Raw genomic sequence first — 6,695 nt, 5'->3', positions numbered from 1 at the left:
TTGTGAGTAAATTGTAATGCCTCCTAAAAAATCTTTATACCTAATTTATAGTAAATAATAATAATAATAATCAGCTAAATTATTCCTAACTTATATACTCTGTTATTTCTTGTTACCAGTTTATAAATCGTGATTTTTAACAAATGAAACAAACTTGTTAATAACTAGTGGGATAATAAATATTTCACATTTAGTCAAGTAAGTATGTAAGAATATTTAATCTCTTATAAGTAGTTTTAAAAAGTGTACTTATTTTCTTTCCATAAGCAGTAGTGTTTGCAGAGGAAAATGAGACACGGTCTGAGCTATAGTATCATCTGCTAACAGTCTGCTCCCTATGACACATATTTATTGCATTTCTTACATATGACCTACAATATACCAGCAAAATGGAGAACTCTGTTTTCCCTTTAAAAAATTATCTTTTGAAAATAACAGGTGTTTCATTACATATTTTTTTCTTTATTTTTTTGATTAACCCAGACACCAGTTGTTAAAGGATGTTCTAAATTCTAATCTGTCTTTTATCAGATACAGTTTTGCAAAGGTTGGAGGTAGGTCAAATTTACCCAGGCTACAAGTTGTAACAAGTTGAATAAATGGAGTCACTGAGAACACCAGGAAATAGGTCTGGGGTTGCCTTATTGAATGAAAGGTAGTGAAAAGAGCCCAGGCTTTGGAGATAGGAAGACTTACTTTTTTTTCTTTTTTAAGATTTTATTTATTTATTTGAGAGAGAGAGAGAGAGAGAACAAGCAGGGGGGAGGGGCAGAGGGAGAGGGAGAAGCAGGATCCCCACTGAGCCCAACATGGGGCTCCATCACAGGGATCCGGGATCATGACCTGAGCCAAAGGCAGACGCTCAAACGGCTGAGCCACCCAGGTGCCCCAGAAGACCTACATTTAAGTCCTCCCACCACAGATGGGTGGCAAGGCAGGTCAGCATTGGCTCTTTGCTGGGTCCCAAACGGATTGGTCTGGAGGGTCCCATAGCCAGCTGGCCACTCCCGCCTCTTGGCGGAGGAAGGGACCCTGGGTGGTGTCTGGGGCCACAGAAGGAGCTCATTTGCTAGCCCCTGAGAGCAAGACCACCGAAGGACCAGGGCCACAAAGAGCTGCTGGAGGGTGAGTAGGATCCCTGAGGCTTGGCGCCTGAAGCCCCTTCCTCGCTGTCCCCACGTGGGCCACTCTGCTGGGGGATACCTCCCTGGTTCCTCACAGTGACCACACAAAAAAAGATGTCATTCTGTAAAATGGGGTAACAAGGTAGCCCCCTTGCAGGTGTTTCCCACCCCCCCGTGTTCCCGATGATGATGTGATGACAGGAAGCGTGTGGCTCATTTGGTGTGCTATACACAGTGAGTTCTATATTCTCCCCTCCCTGCAACCTACCAGGTGCTCCCATTTTCCAGAGGAGACAGTTGAGGCCCAAAATTGTGGCTGGAGAGGCTAGCCCAAAGCTACACTCAGCTGCCATGTGCAGAGCCAGGATTTGAACCATGAACTGACCCATGTGTTTGGCTTTCTCCGCTTGGGCACCTGATGGGATCTAGTAGGAGTCCTTCCCATCTTCCAAACCTGGGAAGCACAGCCCAGTCCTAGCACCCTCCAGAGGGAAGCGGGGACATTTGTTGTTCCTTCCCGCCCCACCGTCCTCTCCCTCCCAGATGATGTTCAGTGTTTCTGGCTTCGGCTCCTGCCCCATGGCTGCAGCATGCGTCCAGCAGCCAGGGGTAGGATGGGGGAGCCTTTAAAAAGAAAAACTTTATTTCAGAAGATTCCAAACATGGAAGACACAAGACCACCAGACCCCTCAAAAATAAAAATAAAAATAAATCCTTCCTCCATAGACTAACTGTGCGACCTTAGAAAACTAATTTAAGTTCTTTGAATCCTGGTATCCTCTTTTATAAAACGAATATATTATTACAGACTATATAACCTAATTGCTCAAATATGAGTAGTTCTTTGCCAGTGAAACAAGGTAGGAGAGGATTCGTGGCATCACAGGCCATGAGAAGAGTCTGATGTGGAAAGAGCATACGCTGTTTGGGGAACTCTAAGTAGCTTTTGTGTTCTCTGGCAAGAGACTTGGGAGGCGTGTGGGCTGGGCACAGATGACAAATGGCTGTCTATGCCATGGACAAGACTTGGGACTTTATCTTGAAAACAGTGACAAGTCTGGTAAGGGTGTTAAGAAGGGCAATGAAACGATTCTTTTTGCCTTACACAGATGCCTTTGGTGGCAATGAAAGGATCGAATTTTTTAAATAATAAAGAAAAGAGGATTCAGATGAGCAGCCCTTTTAAGTATATGGGTATAAAATTGTATTATTCAACTTCAAAATAAATAGAGCATGAATTAAGTCAGAGAAAGAGGTGAAGGAGAGGAGGGGATAGACGTCATTTGGAGGCGGTAGGCACAAAACATGGTGGCCAGTAGGAGGAAGCAGGTGAGTGAAGTGAATCCCACGTTTTTTCTCTTGGCGGGTCTGAGGAGGACAGGGTCACTAACCCAGAGAATCCACCACTGGCAAGAGGAGGATAGCTTGTTTGCTTTGTTCTTTTTGAGACGTGTGAGACATTCAGTGGAGATGAACTCAAGGGAGTCTGAAATATAGGTCTGTTCTTGATTAAAATGTATGAATCGTGGAGCTATCGATTGAAGAATAATCATCTAGCAAATAAATCTGAGGGCACGGGTGAGAGAAGAGATTGAACACAATTGACACCATCTAACCAGAGAGCAGAGGACAAGGAAGTGATGAAGGAAACTGAGAGACTGGGAGGTAAATAAAGAACACAGAAAGTGAAAACACGCAAATGCTGGAGTTGGGAATTAAAATGTGTGATTATACCAAATGCCACAACAAAATCAATCGATCCTAAAAACGCTGTGTGCCCGGGATTTACCATCTGGTCATCTTTCAGAACTTGTTTCAAAAAAGTACAGCATTCAGACCTCAGCGCCCCGAGAGCAGAGCGGGAGGCTGGGAGCTGCGGATGTGAAACGTGCAGCCTGCAAGGGAGGAGCCATTCTGGTGGTGCAGGAGGCGGGGCGCCCGGAGCGGGGCGGAGTCAAGGCATGATTGACGTGGGTCTGCTTTACGAAACAAAAAATCAGACTACCCACTACAGCAGAGGAGAAAAAGGAATTTCCTAGCTTGTCAGGCGTAGAATCATGTAAACCTGTAATAAACTAAAAGGGCAACTAAAAATACTGTATTAAGCAGGTGGACAAATATTGATTAAAACAGAATTGCCATTCTAACCTGTTTCTCCCAATACATCTTCCAGTTCTCTCTCAAATGCCTGTATCACTTCATAATTCTCAACAAGATAATTTTTTTTAACCTTTTCCTTTATTTCACTGTCTCCTTTTCTTTTAAAAAGCATTCAGTAATGCGGATTCACCATAACTGGCCTTTCTATCTGAGACTAATCTATATTACTGCCCTCCTTAACACCTAGGTTAACTTTCTCAACTTTTCGGCAATATTGCCTACTCAACTTTTTGCCCAGAGCTTACATATACTTTATGAATTTCCACTTTTGTATATGTTACTTTAGAAATAAATTGCGGATAAAATAAAAAGGGGTGTAGTAGTCCTTTTAAAATGTAAAATACAAAGTACAATAAAATACACCAAATACATATTTAATATAAAAATATAAAGTATAATAATATTACTAATATCAATTTAAGGATGCCTTATCTCCTCCTCAATCAAGTTGTAAGCCAGTGTTTGAATCATGCATACAAATCATTGACAAGAAGGAAAACTTTTTATGGCAATTTATGACGACCTAGTAGAAAACATTTACTAAGAAAAATTAAGATCTATTAAGTATTATTTCATATTAAGCATAATTTTTTCTTTTTTTATATTTGTTTTTTTTTTTATATTTGCTTTTCTTTTTTCAGATACATGCAGTGGCAGCCCCCTTATATGCAACCTTATTTAATGAAATCAGTTATGTTTTGTTGCAGTTTATAACACCGTCTTTGACCTATTGGCACACTTTCAGCTCTGCTATTAAAAATTAGATGTTTTATTAATGTGTTTAGTTGCTGACAGGAAGCATCTTGTTCTTAGCATATTCAGCAAAAATAGGGCTAAAATGTCTCCATTAACTTATTTAGTGTCTACAAACAGAAACTTAACGTAATGCTTATAGTATAGATCCAATGATAAATATAGAATTTTAGTTTTCTGCCCAGTAGAAGCTCAGATAACTAGTAAAAATGTCCTATCTTCACAGTTCCTCCTAAATAAAAAAGAGAGAAATGCTTGCTTTCAAGTCCTAAATCATAAGATCAGGTATACAAGGATCAGAAAATCAAGCAATTTTCTCATATTTATTGTACATTTTTTAAAACAATGAATTACCTTTTATCACCATCTCAAAACTGCTCATTTTTTTAATTCCCTTATTTTCAAAACAAATTTTTTTTTTTTTGCCTAAATAACAGGGCTTACCCTGGGAAACTAAGGTAGATTCTGAAGACTACACTAAAGCTGTGCGTTTATATCTGACAAAATTCTAAAGCTAATATTAAGCTTTGATCTAGTCGCAAGACCAGACTTTACAGTCAAAGGAAACTCTACAGGCCACCCGGAATCTCCACAGGTCTCAGACATCAGGCTCTGCCTTAAAAATTGCACTTTCCTGTCATGTTTATTCATTTGGTTGGTTGGTTGGTTTGGGAGGGTTTTTTTTTTTTTTTAAGAGTTTTTAAAGTAATAAATTAGGGAAATTTCATAGACCACATCTTGAATTTAACAAGGGATTTGACAGGGTTTCTCTGAATATTTTTATGAATAAGATTTACAAAAGCAGCTACAGTTAGATGGCTCCGTATCTGGCTGAGCAACTCTGTGTAAGGAATAGTGATCAAATTACCTGTGTCAACCTGCAGGTTCTATAATGGTGCACCAAAGTCTTTGTCCTTTATTCTTTACTGTTACTTCATCTCAGTAACTTAGATGAAGCTAAAGAAAGCATGCTTACCTAAATTTGAAAAAAATAACAGTGATGGGGTGCCTGGGTGACTCAGAAGGTTAAGCATTTGTCTTGGGCTCAGGTCATTATCTCCAGGTCCTGCGATCCAGCCCCATGGGGCTTTACACTCAGCAGGGAGTCTGTTTGTCCTTCTGCCCCTCCCCCCTGCTTATGCCCTCTCTCCCCGCCCCGTCTGTCTCTCTCTGCATCAAATGAATAAATAAAATCTTAAAAAAAAAAAAAAAAAGACAGTACTGAGAGAAATAACTGATACTTTGGATGAGAAAATTAAAAATGGAAAAGAGCCAAATAGTCTAGAATGATCGACTGGGACCTAAATGATAGAATCAATAAGAAAAGAAAGCATCAGTCCACATTAAAGTTCCAGGAACTACACAGGAACAAAGGAATTAATGGCTATTGGCATAGGGGGAAAAAAAATCAAGCCCTAAAAGCTTCACTTGATCACAAGCTGAATAGAAGCTGAGCATCTGATGAGGTGCCTAAAGGAGGTAGTGAGGCTGAGGCGCTGTGGACAGCTTGCTGTCCCTCAGGAATGCTATTTTCACCTTAGGCTCAGATCCTGGGAAGGAGCTAATCTGAGTGTCTGGCATTTTCTCAGAGGCCCATAATAAAATCCCTTTTAACAGTTAGTTTGGAATCTTGAAAAGTGACAATTTACTTGCATCCTCAAGCCACTGCCTGCTCAAGTTCAACCCTGAGCTTTCTTGGGAAATGTGAGGCCAGGAAATCCCAGCACAATGAGGTGGGATTTTTCACAAGAGGGGAGAGGATTCAGGTTTGCCTAATTAATCACCAGCTCCTCTCTCCTGTCCACCCCTGTCTTGAAAGAATCATTCAAACTTCAGCTAGAGCAAGGAAATGGAGGGCTCAATTTACAAAGAGTGTGGCAATGTGTTGGATTCTAGGTATGGGGTTGGGAGAGATGAAAGGGAGGAGTGGAGGAAATTCAATTCAGACTTGAAGCAACACAGATTAAAGAGGGAAAGGAACAAATTTTGGTGGGTGATGGGAGATCAGGGTGAGGGGAGGTGTGCATGGAGGAAGAAGAGCCAGAAGAATGAAATTTCCGTTGTTGTTTTTAAAGTTTAACTTCTCGTTGAAACTCAGGACATCCAGCAGAATCCTGGACCAGACCAGTCATCAGCTCAACTTTTCACCCCTCTTTCTACTGCATCTTGGATGACTATCTTTTCTGTGCAGGTAATATCTCCAGCACTCCAACCTCATTGTCTATGTCCCTCTATATGGACACCCTGGACCATACCACATTCAAAACTTCCCCAGCTTTGGATTTATAATTTCTGGATTGCCACTCTCTGTCCACAATGTCCTAAATTTTCTGCTCCCTCAACATGTTGGTCTACAGGCAATATTCTTCAATCTCATTAAGGACTATCATCCTTGGTCCTTTAATTTATCTTAATTTCTCATCCTCCTTCTGATTTCATTCACTTATTCAGCTCAGCTTCATTTTTCTCCTTTATAAATGACAGTAGCCATACTCATGTCACATAATTGACCTGAGGATTAAGTAATAAGTTATATAAAACACACCGAATTTCTCCTTGCTAAGAGTAGGCATTAAATGATCACTATCAATGCTGGTCCACCTAAAGCTTGGGGTTTATTACTTAAGAAACTCTCTTGCCATTACTCTCAGTGTCGTT

This window comes from Halichoerus grypus, chromosome 9, assembly GCF_964656455.1.
Source record: "Halichoerus grypus chromosome 9, mHalGry1.hap1.1, whole genome shotgun sequence".
Classification (NCBI taxonomy): Eukaryota; Metazoa; Chordata; class Mammalia; order Carnivora; family Phocidae; genus Halichoerus; species Halichoerus grypus.
Note: the sequence above shows the minus strand (reverse complement) of the source record.